This window comes from Scyliorhinus torazame, chromosome 8, assembly GCF_047496885.1.
Source record: "Scyliorhinus torazame isolate Kashiwa2021f chromosome 8, sScyTor2.1, whole genome shotgun sequence".
Classification (NCBI taxonomy): domain Eukaryota; kingdom Metazoa; phylum Chordata; class Chondrichthyes; order Carcharhiniformes; family Scyliorhinidae; genus Scyliorhinus; species Scyliorhinus torazame.
This window is the reverse complement of record NC_092714.1, coordinates 269,482,177-269,504,953: the sequence shown is the minus strand read 5'-3', so window position 1 is coordinate 269,504,953 and position 22,777 is coordinate 269,482,177. Positions and strand designations below refer to the sequence as shown.

The 22,777-nt window shown below is 53.7% G+C and overlaps 2 long non-coding RNA genes across 2 annotated transcripts in view; one reads left to right on the top strand and one right to left on the bottom strand.

Moving 5' to 3' along the window:
* LOC140428629 (uncharacterized) overlaps nucleotides 1-22,777 on the top strand; it is a 50,289-nt gene that overhangs the window by 18,113 nt on the left and 9,399 nt on the right. The window lies entirely within an intron of this gene.
* Nucleotides 194-21,408, bottom strand: LOC140428628 (uncharacterized). Its single transcript, XR_011948822.1, has 3 exons — nucleotides 21,342-21,408; nucleotides 5,137-5,192; nucleotides 194-1,245 (listed from the first exon to the last, which is right to left on the bottom strand). It is a non-coding gene; the product is annotated as an uncharacterized lncRNA (long non-coding RNA).

The following is a 22,777-nucleotide window of genomic DNA, read 5'->3' as shown; positions in this document are numbered from 1 at the left end:
CTGTCTTTAAGTTCACAAAAGCCAATCCAATAGATAGACTTTTATCCCCCTTGAGCCCCCAATTGTTATGGTAGAGGTGTTTTCTGAACCCCAAAATGTATCATGGAGTTCAACCAACCCCCCCCTTTAATGGATTGTTGCTTTTCAAGCACACGGCTTGTTCCCCAGGTGTAGTATTACAATTATGCACACGTTTTTTAAAACAAAACAATGTTTATTCCATGAACTCAAAATAACGTTTTAAATAAACATTGGATCTCTTAACACCCCTTACTTCAAAGATAACCCCGAAAATAATACAACACTACCCAATCCTGCAAACTGTTCCTTTACACATCCCAAAAACTTTTAGGGAGAGATCGGGCCTGGCAGGCTTTCGCAAAGTGACCCTTCCTCTCACACCTGTTGCAAGTTGCGTTGCGTGCAGGGCAGCGTTATCTGGGATGCTTACCCTGGCCTCAAAAGTAGCACTTCGGGCTTCCGGCGTTGGTGGGCTGGTTGCGCCACACTCGAGTTGGATGATGGCGCCCATGAGCTCCACGATGATGCCGCGTGGTCGGAGGTGTAGGCCTCCATGTACTGGAAGGCCACCTCCAGCGAGTTTGAGAGTTGCATTCTCTCTGGGAGGCCGAGTGTACCCCCTTCTAGCAATCGCTGGCGGATGTAGTTTGCTTTCATGCCTGCGACATAGGCGTCCCTGATCAACAGCTCCGCGTGTTGGGTAGCCGATACCGCCTGGCAAGCACCGTTCCGGCCGAGCACCCGCAAGGCACGCAGGAATTTGGCTAGTGATTCCCCAGGGTGTTGTCGCCTCGTGGCAAGAAGGTGCCGAGCATACACCTCGTTTACAGACTTTACATATTGTCCCTTCAGCAGCATTATCGCCTCCGTATTCGAGGTGGCGTTCCTGATGAGAAGGAAAACTTGCGGGCTCACCCGTGCGTTGAGGATATGCTGCTTTTGGAGGTCGGTGAAGTCTTCAGTGCTTGTGTGGGGGTTGTAGGCGTACACGTGGCTGCAGCTTGTCAGCCCTGTGCATGTCCAGCATGAACCTGGCGTTTCTCCCACCATTTTTCACGGGTTCCGTGGTTGTTCTATTTAGGGCCGGTGCTAGCCCCTTCCTGGTAGCAGTATTGGTGCGGGTGTGGCGCTGATACTTTCGTCATGGGACACCACGAATCCTCCGTTGGCATCAGCACTTAGCCGCAGGAACGGAGAATCCAGCCCATGATCTCAGTCTTGCATCTGGAAAAAGGTTAAGTATACGATCAGTGGGGAGGTTCTACCAGAGATGGCGGTCATTCATTTCTTTATTTAAGGATCTGGACATGTTAGAGGGATGGGGGGGGGGGTTGAGTTAGTCAGGGGTAGTTTGGGGGGTTGAGTTAGTCGGGTAGTTTAGTAATAGGGGTTCCTTGTTCTATTGCATTAGTTAACTATCTTCCTACTTTGGATTTGTTTTTTTTTAAATTTATTTTGTTTTGTTTATGAAATTTATATTACATGTATATTTTTGTCTATACGTAACAAAAAAAACAGTCAAAGACCTGGCTAAGGAACTGGAGGGGACCTGTGGCACAGCAACAATTGAAAAATGGTGGCGGAAGAAGGGTCGACACCAATGGGAAAGATCCAGATGGAACAGTTGATGGTCTTCATCAAAGATGGATTTTGATAGCAAAGGAAGGAGATGCATGGGGACTGGTCGAAGGCCATCAAGGGAGCAGTTGCATCTCTGCGAGGTTCGATGGATCGAGTAGAGAAGTACGTTGACGCACAAGGGCCGAAGATATGAGAGGTGGTGATGGTGGAGTCTAACCAGAGCGACCGGATCGTGTCGTGGGAAGAGGAGGTGGGGACCCTGGGGGACTTATGCAAGTCGCTGAGGATGACGGTGGAGGAGCAAGAAAACAGGTCCAGGCAGCGGAACCTATGGATTGTGGGGTTGCTAGTAGGTGTGGAAGGAACAAGCGCCACAAAATATGTCAAGGATGCTGGCCGGGCTAGTGGAGCAGGGAGTGCTGGACAAGGCCCCAGAGCTGGACAGGGCCCACAGGTCTTTAAGGCAGAGGCCAAGAGCGGAGGCGCTGCCATGGGTGGTGATTGTACGGATGCACAAATTCATGGAGAAGGAAAAGATCCTACCATGGGCCAGGCAGAAGCAAGACTGTGACTGGGAGGGAAGCCGTGTCAGAATATATCAGGATATTGGTGCAGGCTTCAACAGGGCCAAGGCAGCATTGTGCCGAAGGCAGATCCAGAGTGTTGTACCCGGCGAAACTGTGGGTAACTTTTGAATGCTGGGGGTACTATATTGAAAAGGCAAAAGAGGCTAATGACTTTTTAAAGGATCATAACTGGGGGAGAACTGAGAGTTGGTGTGAGATGGAGGAGCTGCATCTGAAAAGGTTGGACGTTATGGTTGTATATTGCCGGAGGTTTTTTTTCCTTTTGTTTGTTTATGTTATTGTACTTTGGGGAGTTGCCCCCCCCCCCCCCCCCCCCCTCCCAACCACCCCCCTCCCCCCGTGGTGTTTTTCCTTTGAAGGGGGTGGTTTGTGACTTTGGTTGTTTTTCATCTATGGGTGAGGGGTGGGGTTGGGGAGTGTGCAGGGGGAGGTCTTTGAGCGGGAGCTGCCTTGCTGGCAGGTAATGCTGGTGAACAGACGTGAGGTGGGGGAGGAGGCCGGGAGAGGAGAGGGAGTGGGGGGGGGGGGGGGATTCTAACGTGGCACAGTTGGAGACTGAGCATGGTCATGGACGAAGCGAGTACTATCTTGGAAAGGCCCAATTTAGGGTGGTATTAGAAGAGGCAGAGCCGGAGGGGGGGGTGATGGTGAGGGGAAGGGGGGTGATGGCAGATGGTAGACTGGAGAAGAATTGTAACATGAGACATCCGGAGGTTACATGGGCCTCTTAACAGGTTTGGGGCTTTTTGCACACCTGAGGAGTTTGAAGGTGGAGGTGATGTTCTTACAGAGGACGCACACCTGAGTGAAGGACCAGGTTAGGTTGAGGAAGGAATGGGTTGGACGGGTATTGTGGTAAACCACTGTATTGTATTGTACTGTTTTATTGTTACATGCCTGGGCTTGTCCTGCTGGCTCCGAACCACTGTGTATATATATATATTATATGTGTATTGTGGTAAACTGCCACTGTATTACATGGAATGTGGTAAACCACTGCCTGATGGCTCCGCCTCCCCTCGGGCTCGTATGAAGGTGGCTGGTCTCCACCTCTGTCTCAGTTCGGGATCAGAGGCCAGGAGGCTTTCGGTTTTGTTTATTAAAGCCTCAGTTACGTTCACTACTCGTCTCGTGTTCATTATGGCACATCAATTTAATAAACTAAACTTCTAAGATGAATTCATCGCTCAAGCCTGATCGCCTGGAGCTGGACCATCTTCGTTTTCGCCCGGCATGCGTGACCCATGGGGGACGCCATCTTTGACGCCACCTTGTACTCCACCCACCACACGCGACCCATGTGCTGGATCTCATACCCGTCCACCCCGACCCCACAGCCCACCTGTCCATGACCCACGACTCCCCCCAGCCCTGATAGAAGCCCCCCGGCCAGCGGCACGGCTCTCGCCGGAGGATGGTGGTGCTGGACACTGTCCGCATGCCCTCTCTCTCTCTCCGCAGCTACATTGCCAGCCTCACGACCGTTGAGACCACACGTGGCCCACGCCGCCGGGATCTCATGTGAAGCATCGCGGGTGGGCCCGATAATACTGGCTGAGGTGGGACTGATTGCTTTGCCAGGGCCAGGGGAAGGATGGGGTGACGGGGGAAACAGGCCGAGTGGCCGGGGTGACCGGACTGGTGACATCTTGCTGCGCACCCATGACCATCCACATTACCCCCTGGTTCTGCAGAGTGACACTGGCCGTAATGGTGCCCCTGCTCCTCAACTCCCGCACCCCACCCTCCACCACATGCACCCAATAGGCCGTCACCCAACTGGCAGCCCAATCAGGGCAACACCCACAGTAGCACCTACAGGGGCCGTGGTGCATAACCCTGGTGGGGCAGTGGCAACTGACGGTACCCCTGCATCAGGGATGGGTGCCAGGGCTAAAGGTCCCCATGGTGCCGGCCACCAATGGGACAAGACGTACAGGGAGGGACTTGCGGGGACAGAGCCTGTGGTGCCAAAGGGGCCACCATGTAGCCCGTTCGACCTGGTTGGGCACGGGGTACACACCATGCTAAAATGTCAACATTTCAACCCCTGCAGACAATGGATATTGGAATTAAACTAGCAATGATGGCCTTTCTGCTAGTTGCCACAGCCCTGGGGGTTGCCCTACGGCTATACGAGCTGGCGCTGCTCAAGGAGGAGAAGGAAACTGCAGGAATGGAGTGTGCCGCAGTGGAGCGTGCTGCAGAGAGTCAGGTGGTGGCTGCCCAGGATGGGGAGGGAGCCGCCCAGAAGGCCAGGGAGGAGGAGGTGCCAAGGTGGTGCCGCATGAGGCCTCCTGTACACTGGCACCGCCTGTCATTCGAGGACCTTTCGGACCGGGCATGCCATCGAAGACTCCGGCTGAGCAGAGAGACAGTGCGACATACCTGCCAGATGATGGGACACCTAGTACCATGGGAATATGGGGGAAGACGCACGCTCCAGGTGGCCATCGAGATGACGGTTGCCCTGGACATCTTCACCTGGCATTGTCAAAGTCGGGGGCACGACCCGCGGGTGGGTCGCGGACGGGTGTGAGGAGGGTTGCGGAGCCATCCGTCATGGCACTCCCGATTGTGCAAATCCGCGTGCAACAGCCGGCTTTTAATAATGCCGGCTTTTAATAATGAAGGCAAGCGGCCTTCAAAATGGCCATGAATATATAAACAAAATGCGTCCGCACTGAGCATGTGTGCCCGCTCATCGATGCGTTTTGTGCATGCGCACCGATGAGCGGGCATGCATGCGCAGTGCGGCCACATTTTAAAACATCTGGTCGCAGCCTTTTGGAAGGCCGTTCGCAGCCTGATTGTTTTTTTATATAAATTTAGAGTACCCAATTCAATTTAATTTTTAACAGCATTGTTAAAAGCCGGCTGCAAAAAGTTTGGTGAGAATGATGTGATTGGCTGCTTTCTTGATGCTGATGAAGTGGAAGTCTCTTACTCCAAGAATGGCGAGTGATCCAACGATGGTTTCACCCGCCCAATCCCCTGCAGATCCTGTAAGACAAGACAAGACGCATGATTAAGCTGCGGGATGTGGGGGTGGGTTTGGTCGTGTGAGGGTGCTGTGGGGGTCATGTGGGCGTGGAGATGAGGGTGTCATGGGGAGCCACAACTACGTGGGGTCTCACTTCTTCGCCCGGGGCCGAACTCCACCTCGGCGACCTCTCTTTCCTCCGGGCCGCCGACTTCTTCCAAGACCCTCTGCTCTACCACAGTGAGGGGCTGCAGGTCCAGCCCCCCCCACCCCACCCCCATCTTCTCCCACTCCTGGTGGTTGTGCACGGCCTTCTCCTTTGGGCACAGTGTTAGACAGTCCGACGCATGCAGCTCTGGGTGGGTAGCTGGTGGCCTCGGTGACCAAGGCTCCCGGCCATGGCAGCCAGTATGAGTATCGGCATGTGGATCTGGTTGGGGTTTGGACACACAGAACATACAGTGCAGGAGGAGGCCATTCGGCACATCGAGTCTGCACCGACCCACTTAAGCCCTCACTTCCACCCTATCCCTATAACCCAATAACCCTTCCTAACCTTTTTCGTCACGAAGGGCAATTTGTCATTGTCAATCCACCTACCTGCACGTCTTTGGACTGTGGGAGGAAAACGGAGCACCCGGAGGAAACCCACGCAGACACGGGGAGAATGTGCAGACTCCGCACAGCCAGTGACCCAGCGGGGAATCGAACGTGGGACCCTGGCACTGTGAAGCCACAGTGCTAACCCATTGTGTGACCGTGCTGCCCACCCTCTGGTTTGAGGGGGGTAGTGTTATGGGTGTTTGAGACGGCGGTTGGTGCCATGGGCTAATTGCTCATGCTGCCTGCTCACCCTGGCTGCCCTTAGGAGGTCGTGCAGTTCTTTTCGGCACTGCTGGCCGGTCCAGACATTGCCCAAGGCACTGACCGACCCTGCCACCTGTGCCCATTCACGAAGAACGGTGGAGGCTAGCAGCCTCCTTCCCGGGCCATGTGCCATTCGGATGGCCTCAGGATGTCACCTGAGGCCCACCCCCAATGGGCCGACTTCCCGACAGCATCGGTTGCGTGTCCTCTCAATTTTCGTAACCTTGCGTGCCGGCTGCGGACTGTGTCCAGCAGCGCCAGTCGGGGGGCGGGGGGGCATTCCGCTGGCTGGGGGGGCTCCGGCAGGGAACTGGTGGCGGGTGGTGAGGATGGGTTACAGGAGGGCAGGTTTTGGCAGGCCGTGTCTGTGCGTGGTTGGCGCCATGTTGTACACTGCGGACGATGCAGGCCGCCGCCGTGCACATGTGCGGCCACGGATCCGGCCATTCTGCGTTCATATCGGCAGGTAAAGCCGGTGACTTTGCATGGTGTGGCTGCTAGCCCCCCACCAGATGGAGCATCGTGCGGGGGCGGTGCCGACTTTTTGGTCCTAAGTCCAGTTGCATTCTCCGGACAAAGCCGCAGAATCAGAGAATCCAGCCCTTAGTCCCAGAAATGGAGAATCCCGCTGGAACCCCATATATTGCAACTAGCAGGCTAGGGTTAACTGCAAGATCTTGAATATTGCGTTGAAAAAGGAGGCACAGTATCCAGTAAGCTAGGACCAAACCAAAGTGCATGTGTGTGGTTAGCCGGTGTAAGTGAACAGCGGTCACACTTGTCCTCCACTTCCCATGGGCATCATGGTAGCACAAGTGGATAGCACTGTGGCTTCACAGTGCCAGAGTCCCAGGTTTGATTCCCCACTGGGTTAGTGTCTGTGCGGAGTCTGCACGTTCTCCCCGTGTCTGCGTGGGTTTTCTCCGGGTGCTCCGGTTTCCTCCCACAGTCCAAAGACGTGCAGGTTAGGTGGATTGGCCATGATAAATTGCCCTTAGTGACCAAAAAAAGGTTAAGAGGGGTTATTGGGTTACGGGGATAGGGTGGAAGTGAGGGCTTAAGTGGATCGGTGCAGACTCGATGGGCCGAATGTCCTCCTTCTGCACCGTATGTTCTATGTCCTATGTAATCCACTCATTCTTGCCTTTGTCCAGTGCATTCTGTGTCACACTTTGAACTGAACCAAACTCAATCTGGCACCAGGTGAAGTAGCATTCACCCTGTAGCGGGCTTTTCTCTAAACCTCAGTAAGCACAGAGCCTAGCTTCTCCACCCATTTCTCGTATACTCCATCCAGAGGGACAGCTTTTCTGGTTGGAGGGCATTGACTAGTGGTGTTCCGCAGGGATCAGTGCTGGGACCTTTGCTGTTCGTGGTATATATAAATGATTTGGAGGAAAATGTAATTGGTCTGATTAGTAAGTTTGCAGATGACACAAAGGTTGGTGGAATTGCGGATAGTGATGAGGACTGTCAGAGGATACAGCAGGATTTAGATTGTTTGGAGACTTGGGCGGAGAGATGGCAGATGGAGTTTAATCCGAACAAATGTGAGGTAATGCTTTTTGGAAGGTCTAATACAGGTAGGGAATATACAGTGAATGGTAGAACCCTCAAGAATATTGACAGAGAGATCTAGATGTACAGGTCCACTGGTCACTGAAAGGGGCAACACAGGTGGAGAAGGTAGTCAAGAAGGCATACGGCATGATTGCCTTCATTGGCCGGGGCATTGAGTATCAGAATTGGCAAGCCATGGTGCAGCTGTCTAGAACCTAAGTTAGGCCACACTTGGAGTATAGTGTTCAATTCTGGTCACCGCACTACCAGAAGGACGTGGAGGCTTTAGAGAGGGTGCAGAAGAGATTTACCAGGATGTTGCCTGGTTTGGAGGGCATTAGCTATGAGGAGCGGTTGAATAAACTCGGTTTGTTCTCACTGGAACGACGGAAGTTGAGGGGCGACCTGATAGAGGTCTACAAAATTATGAGGGGCATAGACAGAGTGGATAGTCAGAGGCTTTTTCCCAGGGTAGAGGAGTCAATTACTTGGGGGCAGAGGTTTAAGGTGCGAGGGGCAAGGTTGAGAGGAGAATTACGAGGCAAGTTTTTAACACAGAGGGTAGTGGGTGCCTGGAACTCGCTGCCGGAGGAGGTGGTGGAAGCAGGGACGATAGTGACATTTAGGGGGCATCTTGACAAATACATGAATACGATGGGAATAGAGGGATACGGACCCAGGAAGTGTAGAAGATTTTAGTTTCGACGGGCAGCATGGTCGGCACAGGCTTGGAGGGCCAAAGGGCCTATTCCTGTGCTGTACTTTTCTTTGTTCTTTGAAGTTCAGATCAGCCATAATCGTATTGAATGGTGGAACAGGCGCGAGTGGCCAAGTAGCCTACCCCACCTACTTCGTACGTACTCTGCCAAAAGAGGCAGATGTGCATATAGTAATAAACTCTATGATTTGTCTCAATGGGCAAAATTAGGTACTGCTACGTCAGATAATACTTTTTTGCATTCTACTTATTATTACTAATGCACTGCTTCCTATTTACATAGCCTTCTACCTTGTATTTTTGTGCACATCTTGTGTGCATTCTTCATGTTCTATAATGTTGCACTGTTTACGTATAATCAGCTCTTTTTGCCCAGCACCATCATTTCAGGTGCACAGGTCCTCCATTGCTAATTCTATCCATGCTGTTGGTATGGAGATGCTGTTGCAAGGATACTGGGCAAAGGAGGCATGGTACTTTGCATACAACAGAATCCATTGGGCTGGTTTAGCACAGTGGGCTAAACATCTGGCTTGTAATGCAAAACAAGGCAGCAGCGTGGGTTCAATTCCTGTACCGGCCTCCCGAACAGATGCTGGAATGGGACGACTAGGGGCTTTTCACAGTAACTTCATTGAAGCCTACTTGTGACAATAAGCGATTATTATTATTATGAAGTTGGTGGCTGCATCCCTTTGAAGGGAGATGATATTAACGTCTATTGCTGATTCTACAGCTCCCTAGATAACTATCCAATACTGGAAACAGTTTAATGGTTTTGAGACTAAGACAAAAGGAAAAGAAAACATTCACATTTAACTTCAGTTTCCAACCTTGCTATACAGCACAATGTGCTGCTTCCATCAGTCATGGTTTTTGTAGTCCCAGCCATATATATACCAGTATAAGCAAAGTACCGTTGGCCTCCTACCCAGCATTGAAAATGGATCTTCCCTCAATTTTGTCTGCATACTCCACCTTCAGGTGTGTTATCTGTTATGCCACAGCTTTCGCAACAATTGTTGCCATGCTTTTATGCTCTGAAAACTGACAGGACAGTGTTTAAATTATATTGTTGTCTCCTAAATCAAATGAACCCAGCGGATCCATATGAATAGGTTGTGAAGAAAGTTGGTCTGCTAAAGCTGGCAACATGACTTTAAGGGTCGGCTGCAGCTGGTTCTCATAAAATCATAGAATCCCTACAGTGCAGAAGGAGGCCATTTGGCCTATCAAGTCCATACCATACCCAAACCCACGGCTCTACCCCACCCCTGTAACTCAGTAATCCTACCTAAACCTTTGGACACCAAGGAGCAATTTTTCATGGCCAATCCACCTAACCTGCACATCTTTGGACTGTGGGAGGAAACCAGAGCATCCGGAGGAAACCTACGCAGGCATGGGGAGAAAGTGCAAACTCTACACAGCCAGTCACCCGAGGCCGGAATTGAACCCTGGTCCCTGGAGCTGTGAGGCAGCCGTGCTAACCACTGTGCCTCATGATATAGACAATTTGCCATGAAGCCCACCATTATACTAAGGCTCTAATTTGAAACTCTCCAACAACAGAGATCTGGCACCTTGCCTTCAATTATTTGGATCACATTTCCAAAGGTTAGGAAGAACGAATAGAATATTACATTATATCAAGAGAATAAACAGTTCCAATAAAGGAGGCAGTGATGTAGTGGTAATGTCACTGAACTAGTAATCCAGATCTGGAAATCTGGTTCAAATCCCACCAGGGCAGATGGTGAAATTAGAATTCAATAAAAATCTGGGGCTGGATTCTCCAACCCCCCGCCGGGTGGGAGAATCGCCACGCGAATCGTGCCACGCCGGGACGCGATTCCCCCACCCCTGAGAAAACGGCCACGCGCGAATGGCGCCGGGCCGCACGGAGAATCACCGCAAACAGCCGTAGTGGCGATTCTCCGGGCCGGATGGGCCGAATTCCCGCTGTTCCAACATGCTATAAAACAGCGTCAGCCAGTCGTGCTGGCTGACCCTGCAGGAGGAAGTGGGTGACGGCGTGGAAAGGCCCCCCCACGCCGTCACCCACACATCCGCTGGTGGGAGTGGGGGTGGCCCCATCCGCTGTTGGGTGTGGGCGTGGGGGTGGTGGTGGCCCCACACATCCGCTGCTGGGGGGTGTCCCCACACATCTGTTGCCGGGGGTGGGGGTGAGGGGAGGCACCACACATCCGCTGGTGGGGGTTGGGGTGGGGTGGGGGATGTGGGGGTGGGGGCAGTGGGGACCATGGCCCACCATGACGGCGGACACGCAGTCGTCCCCCCAGCCCGTCCGCCGTCGCGACCCACGGGGCCCGGCCGTCCTGACGTGTGCCAGACCTCCACCCCCACCAGCCCGGGGCACCGATCGTTGGTACACATGGCAGCCTCCCCCCCCCCCCCCCCCATGAGGGCAGTGCCAGTGGACAGTGGTCCTGGCAGGGGGGACGGCCGACAGGTGCCAGGGGATGGGGCGCCTGCTGGCAACCGGGCCTGCCATGCTGCCTGTGGCACCTGGTCATTGAGGGGGGTATACCAATGATGAAACCCTGTCTACTCCCACCCCCCACAGACCGTACAATGTTCAGCCATCTTCCAGCATTGTTGGCCGCTGTGGCGGGGGCTGCTGCCCTGCATGAGGCCCAGTGGGAGCTGGAGCACAGGCACGGGAGAGGGAGGTGGTGGAGCCAGTAGTACAGCGGGCCGCAGTGGGGCATGTGCAAGGCACCCAGGCCGCAGTGCCGCATGCCCGAGTGGCGCGGGAAGGGCACCACGCCATGTGAGAACCACAGCACGGGGATGCCGAGAGGGAGGAGGGTGTGCATTGGTCACGGAGGCGTCCGATGCAACACTGTGTGTACCGGCCCCGCATGTCCTTTGAGGACCTCCCGGACAGGGCGTGGAGGAGGAGACTGCGGATGAGCACACGCACTGGAGCCCAACCTCTATCGCAGCGCCCCTCACACACACTGGCACACAGTCCCCACCTTACCCCAGCACGCATCAGACAGAGTACAGAGGCAGTTCGCAAAGGTGTGGAATGTGTTTAATAACAGACGTCCTGCTCTAGCCCATCCCTGCAGGGAGTCCTGGGATGGGTCCCAGCAACCCCCCCCCCCCCCCACCCCCCCGGATGCCCAGCGGCCCCCGGGGCTCTCCATGGGATGGGGATGCAGGCGTTTCCAGCACCTGGAGGCCCGCGCTGGTATCGACCAGGGTCTGGACGTTCACTGCCATGGAGCTCAGGGAGTGCGCCATCTGTGTCTGGCTCTGTACAACGCCGTCCATCGCCCGGCCAATGGTACTGATGCTGTCAGCCATGGCCTGCTGGGACTGGGCCGTGGCCAGCTTGCACTGGGCCGTTGTGGTAAACCACTGTTGCACCTGTATTAGGTGATGTAAGGTAGGACCTGTACTACAGGTTCGCCGGTAGTCCCTGCCTGCTTGCTCTAAGATTTTCTTAAAGATGCACCTCCGAATCAAATCAGATCGCCTGCAGCTGGATCCTCAATCAACGACGCCAAAAAGGACTTTAATCACTGGCTAGCTTGCTTCGAGGCGTACATCAACTCAGTGACCGTCCCTGTTCCGGAGTCTCAGAAGATACAGATCCTGTACTCAAGGTTGAGCTCCAACGTGTTTCCGCTGATCCAGGACGCCCCGAATTACGCCGACGCATTGGCGCATCTCAAAGAAAACTACGCACAGAAAACGAACACGCTCCTCGCCAGGCACATTCTCGCCACTCGCTCTCAACTCCCTGGTGAGTCCATAGAAGACTTCTGGCAGGCCCTAATCCCACTCGTCCGGGACTGTGACTGTCAGGCCACCGAACATTCCAACCTTCTTATGCAGGACGCGTTCGTAACGGGGATTGGGCCGGGTCTCATACGCCAAAGACTGTTAGAAGGGGCCACGTTCGACCTAGCTGAAACAAAGAAGCTAGCGTTCTCCATGATGGTTGCCTGACGTAACATTCACGCCTACCCCACCAGCCGCGCGCCCCACCCCTCCTACCCCTCGTGGACCCCACAGACGGCCGCCCCAGCGGGGGCCTTACCCAGCCAGTCCGCCTGCGCCACACGCCAGCCCGCGCACCCCGGGGGTCCCCGATGTTACTTCTGCGGCCAGCAGAAGCACCCTCGCTAACGCTGCCCGGCCCGCGCTGCCCTTTGCAAGACTTGCGGCAAAAGGGGCACTTCGCCGCGGTGTAACAGGCCCGCACAGTCGCCGCTATCGCCCCCAGCCCCCTAGCCTACACACATGGGTGCTGCCATCTTCATCTCCCCGGACCACGTGTGGCCAGTGGGCGCCGCCACCTTCACCTCCCCAGACCACGCGCGGCCAATGGGCTTCGCCATCTTCACCTCCCGGGGCCACAGGCGGCCAGTGTGCGCCGCCATCTTCTCCCCCTCAGTCCACGTGCGGCCCATGGGCGCCGCCATTTTGTCACCCGCAGGATCTTCAAGTGCCGCCAACTTGTCTTCCCCCATGGGACATGGACACCGACAGCATTCCAGGACCTGGGCCCCCCAGGCTCCCCTTCATCCGATGTCAGCAACGATCGATCACGACTCGCCTCAGTGATGATTGACCAGTCTCGTCCGCACAACCTGGCCACCGCATCGACCAGTGTGAAAATCAACGGCCACGTGATCTCTTGCCTGCTGGACTCCGGGAGCACCGAAAGCTTCATACACCCGGATACGGTAAGGCGCTGCTCCCTCGCGGTACACCCCGCCAACCAAAGAATTTCGCTGGCCTCCGGATCCCATTCCGTCACGATCCGGGGGTTCTGCACGGTCACACTCACGGTCCAGGGATAGAATTCAGCGGCTTCCGCCTCTACGTCCTCCCTAACCTCTGCGCTGCCCTACTACTCGGCCTGGACTTCCAGTGTAACCTCCAGAGCCTAACCCTCATTCGGCGGGAACCTACCACCCCTCGATGTGTGCGGCCTTGCGACCCTAAAGGTCGATCCGCCTTCCCTCTTTGCCAATCTAACCCCGAATTGCAAACCCATTGCCACCAGAAGCAGATGGTACAGCACCGAGGACAGTACCTTAATCAGGTCCGAGGTCCAGCGGCTGCTTCGGGAGGGCATTATCGAGGCCAGCAACAGCCCCGGGAGAGCCCAAGTGGTAGTAGTTAAAACTGGGGAGAAACACAGGATGGTCGTGGACTACAGCCAGACCATCAATCGGTACACGCAGCTCGATACGTACACCCTCCCACGCATATCTGATATGGTCCATCAGATTGCACAGTACCGGGTCTTCTCAACTGTAGACCTCAAAACCAGCTCCCCATTCGTAAATCAGACCGTTCATACACGGCTTTCGAGGCAGACGATCATCTCTATCACTTCCTCAGGGTTCCCTTCGGCGTCACTAACGGGGTCTCGGTGTTCCAAAGGGAGATGGACCGAATGGTTGACCGGTACGGTTTGCGGCCACCTTCCCGTACTTAGACAACGTCACCATCTGCGGCCATGACCAGCAGGACCACGATGCCAACCGTGCCAAATTTCTCCACACCACCACTCACCTCAACCTCACCTACAACAAGGAGAAGTGCGTGTTTAGAACAACCCGCTTAGCCACACTTGGCTATGTGGTCCAGAATGGAGTTCTGGGGCCTGAGCCCGACCGCATGCACCCTCTCGTGGAGCTTCCCCTTCCCCACTGCCCCAAGGCCCTCAAACGCTTCCTGGGGTTCTTCTCGTACTACGCCCTGTGGGTCCCAAACTATGCGGTCAAGGCCCGCCCACTCATTCAGTCCACCCATTTTCCCCTGACGGCCGAGGCACAGCAGGCCTTCGCCCATATCAGAGCCGATATCGCCAAGGCCAGGATGCACGCAGTAGACGAGACACTGCCCTTTCAAGTGGAGAGCGACGCATCGGACGTCGCCCGAGCCGCCACCCTCAATCAGGCAGGCAGACCCGTGGCATTCTTTTCCCGCACCCTTCACGCCTCAGAAATTCGGCACTCATCCGTCGAAAAAGAGGTCCAAGCTATCGTTGAAGCTGTGCGGCATTGGAGGCATTACCTGGCCAGCAGGAGATTCACTCTCCTCACTGACCAACGGTCGGTAGCCTTCATGTTCAATAACACACAGCGGGGCAAGATCAAAAACGATAAAATCTTGCGGTGGAGGATCGTGCTCTCCACCTATAATTACAAGATTTTGTATTGTCCCGGCAAACTCAACAAGCCCCCAGACGCCCTATCCCGAGGTACATGTGCCAGCGCACAAGTAGACCAACTCCGAACCCTGCACAACAGCCTTTGTCACCCGGGAGTCACACGGTTGTACCATTTCATAAAGGCCCTCAACCTGCTCTGCTCCGTCGAGGAAGTACGGACAATCACCAGGGACTGCCAGGTCTGTGCGGAGTGCAAGCCGCACTTCTACCGGCCGGACCGCGCATGCTCGGTGAAGGCCTCCCGCCCTTTTGAACGCCTCAGCGTGGATTTCAAAGGACCCCTCCCCTCCACCGACCGAAACACGTATATTCTCAGTGTGGTCGATGAGTACTCCAGGTTCGCCTTTGCCATCCCATGCCCCGACATGACGTCCACCACCGCCATCAAAGGCCTAAACACTAGCTTCGCTCTGTTCTGTTTCCCCGCCTATATCCACAGTAACAGGGGATCCTTCATTCATGAGCGATGAGCTGCGCCAGTTCCTGCTCAGCAGGGGTATCGCCTCCAGCAGGACGACCAGCTATAACCCCCGAGGAAACGGGCAGGTAGAGAGGGAGAACGGGACGGTATGGAGGGCCGTCCAACTGGCCCTACGGTCCAGGAATCCCAGCCTCTCGCTGGCAGGAGGTCCTGCCTGATGCACTCCACTCCATTCGGTCACTGCTGTGCACCGCTACTAACAACACACCCCATGAATGTCTTTTTGCCTTCCCCAAGATGTCCACATCCGGGGTGTCACTCCCGACTTGGCTCGCAGCTCCAGGACCAGTCCTGCTCCGTAGGCACGTCTGCCTCCACAAGATGGACCCGTTGGTGGAAAGGGTGCAATTGCTCCATGCCAACCCCCAATATGCCTTCGTACCCAGATGGGCACCACAATACTGTCTCCCTCAGGGACCTGGCACCAGCAGGTTCCCCACACACACACCTCTCCGGCCCGGCGCCAGCCTCCCTCCACCGGCGCTCCCAGCATCCAGGACCATCCGTCCTTCCCCTGCCCACGCCCGAGGATGAAGAGGATTTTGGCAGGCTCCCGGAGTCACCGAATATCAGGCCAGCATCGACGTTGCCTCCACCGCTACGTCGCTCCCAGCGGAACATCAAGGCACCAGACCGGTTAAATCTCTAACTGGCACCGGACTTCGAAAGACATTTTTTCTTCTGATCAAATACTGTAAATATAAATTCATTGTTGTATATAGTTCTCCACCACCCCCGCCGGACTCAATTTTAATGGGGTGAATGTGGTAAACCACTGTTGCACCTGTATTAGGTGATGTAAGGTAGGACCTGTACTACAGGTTCGCCGGTAGTCCCTGCCTGCTGGCTATGCCAAAGAGGCAGAGTATAAATATGCGTGTCCTCCATTGAGCAGCCATTTTGCCAGCTGCTGTGGGAGGCCATACATCTTGGAGCAATAAAGCCTCACACGGAGGCCGCGTGACTGGATAGCCCCAGGCCTTGCCGGCTCAGACATATGCCCGACACCATCGCCACCATTGTCTCCACCGCGGACGCCACCCGGGCGATGTTGGCCTGTGTGGCACTCATGACCAGCACCATTTCCTGCTCCTAAATGCGGATGCACTCCTGCACTTGTGTCTGCAGGTGCTTGAAGCTGGCCGTCACCTTCTCATGCCCTTGGGTCCCCAACTGCATTGGGTCTATGGTTGGGTGAGGGAACCCCAGGGACCCAGGACCCGTCCCGGCGACAGGTGTTTGCCGGGGCTGGGCTGCCCTCCGGCTGCTCCTATCTCCACCTGCTGTACCGGAGCAACAGTGTGGTGCGCACCAGTTAGTGTCCCAGAAGCCTCACTACTAACATGGCCAACTGAGGTGAGTGTCTCTGCGATGGCGGGGGGTGGAGGAGATAGCTGTGACGCAACCTCAGTGTCTTCATCGGACGTGCGGTCGGAGGTCCCCTGGGTGCCGTGTCTGTCCGTCCCCTCCGTGTTGGTGTCGTGTTGTGTCCTTTCGTGTCCTTTCATGTCCATCTATCCCCTGTGTGCTGGTATCCTGTGTGGTCGTGTTGTGTCCGTCTGTCCTCTGCTGGTGTCCTGTGTGGTCGTGTCGTGTCCGTCTATCCCCTGTGTGCTTGTGTCGTTGTGTCGTGTCTGTCTGTCCCCTGCATGCTGGTGTCCTGTGTCGTCGTGTCGCCACTGGACTGGGCCGTGGGGCTGTTGTTGGAGCTGCCCTCCCCGTCACTGCTAGAGACCCTGTGGGCTGGCTGCCTAGGCACTGGCCGGGGGCGGTGTAAGCCTGATGTGCCCGGTTGGTCTGCAACGGCTGGCCGTTCAGGCGCTGGATGCGGGCGGTGTCTGCCAGGTGTGCCCGGTTGGTCTGCGTCGGCTGGCCGTTCAGGTGCTGGATGTGGGCGGTGTCCGCCGGGTGCTCCAGGTCGGTCACCGCGTGGCCCTGCAACACACAGTATACCATCATGGTTAGGCGGGTGCAGGGGGGTGTGGTTTGCGGTACGGGGTGAGGGGAGAGGGCTGAGGGGAGAGGGCTGAGGAGGGAAGGCTGAGGAGGGAAGGGCTGAGGGGGAGGGCTGAGGGGAAAGTCCAAAGGGGAGAGGGCTGAGGGGAGAGGGCTGAGGGGGGTGAGCTGAGGGTAGAGGGCTGAGGGTAGAGGGCTGAGGGGAGACGGCTGAGGGGGAGGGCTGAGGGGAAGGGGGCCAGGCAGGGGAGGGATCTCACTTGGTGGCGCGCCCCCGTCCTCGGCATGGGCAATCTCCCGGTCCTTGGGTGCACTGGCTATGTCCAGTGCCCTCTGCTCGTGCACTATGAGCTGGCGCAGGTCAGGTTCACCCCCTCCGGTTCGGGCTCCCTCCCGTTGGTTATGGGCGCTCTTTTCCTGGGGGGGGGAGGAATAGCAGCATTGTTAGGTGGTCCACTGCATGCAGTTGGGTCTATGTTGGCATGGGGCACAGGGCCAACGCGGCTTGTATGGGTGGCTGCAGCCATGTGCCTCACGGCTGTGGTTGTACCATCCCCCTGGGGAGGGGATGGGTGTCACACATGTGGGGGGTAGGGGCGTTGGTGCCGTGGGCACACTGCTGGGTACTCACCCTGGCTGCCCTCAGTAGGTCATGGAGATTTTTGCGGCACTGCTCGCCAGTCCTGGGTGTCACTGCGGTGGCATTCACGGCCGTGCCCACCTCTCCACAGATGCTGGGCCACGTTGGCTGGCACCCTCTGGCAGGGTCCGGGATACAGGCACCCCCTCCTCTCCTCGAGGGCACCTAGCAGCGTCTCCAGGTCATGGTGTGTGAACCTGGGCACTGCTCGGCGTGACGCCATGGTCCCCCGTCGGCGGCCTGTGCGCTCGCATCACCTGTTCGCGGCGCCGGATCTCTGAGGCAGCGCCCCCGTGCTTCCCGCCACGCCCCTACTAGCTCCCTTGTTGGCCGGAGAATGCCGTCTTGGAACGAGCGCCCATTTTCCAGCTGCCGCTCGCACTCTGTCGCCGGAGCGGAGAATCGCAGCCCTGGAATCAAAAGTCCAATGATGACCATGAAACCATTGTTGTAAACTAATGTCCTCAGGGAAGAACATCTGCCATTCATGGCTGGTCTGTCCTACATGATCCCCAGAAATGTGGTTGACTTTCAAATACTCTCTGAAATGGAGGGCAGTTAGAGATGGGCAATAAATGCTGGCCCAGCCAGTGGCACCCACACTCCTTAAACGAATAAAAGAACTAACGAAGCACAGGAATAAATTACTAGTTCAATTGCAAGTTAATGTCTGAACAGTTCTTACTGGTGTGCCTTTGACATGAATATCTCATGTGGATAGTGTTCTTGACTGTATGGGACAGACTTAATAGCCCTTTCCTTTTGTCGTTTTCATATATTAATATTTACATCGAAAATGGGTAAACATGCATAATGGAAAATCAAAGGACAATGGGTGTAAACACTGGAGCCAGAGGCATTTTCTGTCATTGCTCTTTCAAATTACGCCAGAAAATCAGCGGTGGGAGGGCAGGAAATGTCATTACTTCCTCATCTGTTCGCTGCCCACATGTGTCAGCAAATGCTTCTGATACAAAGTCTCTCTGAATTGTGTGTTCTTCTAACAGTACATGGTATCTGATTTGAGTGCTCATAAGGCTACAAATTGAATGATCCGGTTGCCTGACTACTTGAGTTTTTGGATTTTGATCAAACGTCTGATGTGTTAGGCAGGTAGGTTCGATGTGGACTGCACTTGATGCAGGGAAGCTAGAAGCAGACGTCTAACACTGGAGAAAATCCAACACTGTTTTATTTAACGATCAAACTGATATACATGTTCAGCTGTGGGTCGACACTATACTGAACTGACTGGAGACCTTGTATTAGCCTGACCAGGCTTACTAGCTACCGCAGGGTGTTTGTACTGGCTAGCTCGTGGACTCTGACTGTCTCAGTGGCTGGGTCCAGAGAGAGCGGGAAACCTAGTGCCCTCTGGCTTTATAGTGGTAGTGTCCTGCCTGGTGATTGGCTGCACTGTGTTGTGTGCTTATTGGTTGTCCTGTATGTCAATCACTGCCTGTCTGCACTTCAGTATATACATGGATAGATATTATGACAACGTCAACAACTCTTATTTTTATAGTGCCTTTAACATAGAATTATGTCCTTGGATGCTCAGCAAGATTGTTCAGAATAATAAAATACTGAGCCACAGGAGGTATCAAAACAGATGACCAAAAGCTTGACAACAGAGGTAGGTTAAATAACTTCTTATTGGGAGAACGGTAGAGAGATTGAAAGGTTTATGGAGATCATTCCAGAGTTTGGGGCCAACGCAACTGGAAGCATGGATGCTAATGATGGAATGGTTAAAATAGGAGACTTGCAAGATGGAAATTCATAGCTATCTTGAAGGCTTGTAGAGCTGGAGAAGATTACAGAGGAGGAGTGAGCTCATGGAGAAAACAAGGGATGAGGATTTTATAACTGAGACCCTGTCAGATTAGGAGCCAGTTTAGCTCAGTAAGGTCAGAAGTGATGAGTGAATGAGTCTTGATGCAACTTAAGGTATGGCAGCAGAATTTGGATGAGCAAAAGTTTATGCCGGGTGGAATATGGAAGGCTGACCAGGACAACATTTGAATAGTCAAGTTTAGAGGGAACAAAGACCGAGCTGAGAATTTTAGCAGCAGATTAGCTGGAATTGGGCAATGCTGTAGAGGTTGAAGTTTTGATGATGAAACTGTTGTGTGGAGGGAACCTGCAGAGGGATCAAATGCACCACAGTTTCCAGGAAGAGGGATGATGGTCAGAAACAGTTTGTGGTGGGGAGAAAGACTTCCGCTTCCCGAATATTTATTTGGAGAATAGTTCTGCTTCCGCAATGCTGATGTTAGACAAGCAGAGTGACAAAATGGTTGGCAGACTGATCAAGCGAGGTGGTGATGAGGTAGAGCTTAGTGTCATCAAGTGGAACCTGGTGTGTCCCTGAATGACAGCATGTAGATAAGAAGCAGGAGCCACACTCAAGTCATCTGAAACTGCTTCTTATAAACTGATAACTTAACATTAATTATCCAGCTAATTTCCAATAGATCTTTCAGCTCTATTTCTAATTCTCTGTTAGTTCCATGGAACATTTTCACATGTGGTATATTTACGTAATAGGTTTTTTTACATTTGTGAGTGCGTGCTTCAAATGTTTAAATTTTTAAAAATCAATTGTGAGTCTAATATTCAGAGTGCTCCTATGGTTTCATGTTTATACCATGGGCCACAGTTGGACTGGTCTTGTCTCACCTTGGATTTGAGTTCCTATCTGACTGTGCTGGCCAGCTGCCCAGTAGCTGCAATCTATCTTGAAGATCTTTAAGTAAAGACACAATTAGGCTTGTCTGTGACACCCCAAGTGATAAAAAACTATTCATCACCTAGCTTTGCATATCAAAATTTGTCATAGGATGAGTTATTTGGATTGGGGCTGAGGGTTTGCAGAACCAGAGTGCTCTTCAGGAGAAGGAAGTGAGAGGTGATGTGAAGAACTGCAAGGGAAATTAAACATCTTGAATTGTCCAGAAAATCTTGCGTTCCCTTCACCTCCTACAGACAGACACAAGGTGGTGCACCTTCACTACATAAACCAACTCGGAAATAGTCTAGGATGACTTTTTAAAATAATAAATAAATTTATGAATGTTACAACCAGAAAAGAGAACATTTTTGCAGTGTATTTAATTGATTCAATAAGTTACAGTATTATCTTAACTGCTGTTAGATGCACAACTTATTTATCTTCTTCTTGGCCTCCGTGCCTCGAGAGACAATAGGTATGCGCCAATAGATCACTGATTGGTTTGGCAGCGACAGGCTCTCTTTGCTTCTAATAAACTGCTAACTTTGTCTCATGCCTTGCCAGCTCCTGATCTCTTCTCATCTCATAGAATCACAGAATCATAGAATTTACAGTGCAAATGGAGGCCATTCAGCCCATCGGGTCTGCACAAACCTTTGGAAAGAGCACCCCACTTAAACCCACACCTCCCTCCTGTCCCTGTAACCCAATAACCTCAACTAACCTTTTTGAACACTAAAGGCAATTTAGCATTGCCAATCCACCAAACCTGCACATCTTTGGACCGTGGGAGGAAACCAAAGCACCTAGAAGGAACCCACGCAGACATGGGGAGAACGTGCAGACTCCACACAGACAGTGACCTAAACCGGGAATCAGACCTGGGACCCTGGAGCTGTGAAGCAACAGTGCTAGCCACTGTGCTCCCGTGCCGCTCACTACTATTGCCTACTGTACTTTCCTTAAAACAATTTACAGCTATTCACCTACCTTGAAGGGGCTGGCAGGGACCCGGATTGCTTCTCGCAGCTTCAGCTGCGGATATGGGCCCCCGCACTTCCGGTTGTGAGTCCGCGCATGCTCACGGCGACGGCCTGCAGCGGCCGCGCCAAACACGATGGCGGACTCAGCCGGCGGATCTAACCTGCCCGATCGCCACCCGGCCGCCCATAAGGTCCACCCTGGAACTTGATCCCACCGCCCCCCACCAGGGCGTCCGCAGCTGCCGCATGAGGGTCCCGACAAATGTGGTTAGAACCACGCTGTCGGGAATTTGGCCAGTCAGGACCGGAGCATCGCTGGGAGGGCCTCTGGCAATGGCCCCCCAGCCGCTCCACGTAATTAGCGCGCGAGTGATTCTCCAGGGACCGGAGAATCGCAGGAGTGGCGCCGAGCCCGATTCTGTCGGGAAAGTGGATTCTCTGTCCATGCGCTAAACGCGATTTCGGCGCAGGACTGTGGCGAATCCAGCCCAATGTTTATCATCAGTTTGGCTGCAGGAGCTGCCGGAACATGCCAAAAATAACACATGACTGCCTTAAGGGGCTCCAGTCCTGTTTTCAGTTCAGCTGTACTCCTTTAGTTTTAGCCCTTCCTGATACGCCCACAAATTAGTGAGGCTTGTATCCCTCAGCAGGCACACTGACTGGTTGCTGTCAGCTAGAACCAGCTGAGCCTGGGTCTTGCGAAGGCAGGGTTGACACTCCCTAAAGTAGCTCCACTTGACAGGTGCTATCCGCTGCCTCACTTGTATTTATTTAGCACCTTTAATGTTGTACAAATGACCCAAGACACATCACAGGACCATAATCAAACACAATTTGGCACCAAGCCACATATCAAGGGTTATGGGGAGAAAACAGGATTAGCCTATTGATTTGGACGATCAGTGATTGTGACGAATGGCGGAGCAGGCTCGAAGGGCCAAATGGCCTTCCCCTGCTCCTATCTTCTATATTTCTATTAGGGCAGATGACTAAATGTTTGGGCAAAGAGTTAAGTTTTAATAATAATAATCTTTTATTGTCACAAGTATGAAGTTACTGTGAAAAGCCCCCAGTCACCACATTCCGGCACCTGTTCGGGTAAGCCGGTACAGGAATTGAACCCGCGCTGCAGGTCTTATGTTCTGCATTACAAACCAGCTGTCTAGTCCACTGAGCTAAACCAGCTCAACTTAAGTAGCATCTTAAAGGATGAAAGAGGTGGAGAGGTTTAGGAAGTGCTTCACACCTAGACAGCTGAAGACATGGCCATCAATGGTGATGCGATTGAAATCAGATATGGTTCATATCCTGGAATTAGAGGTGTGCAGATATTTTTGGAGGATTGTGGGGCTTGCAACGTTGACAGAGATAGGGTCGAGGCAATTGGGAGATTTGAAAACAAAAATAAGAATTGCAAAATCGAAGTGTTCAGAAGTGGGA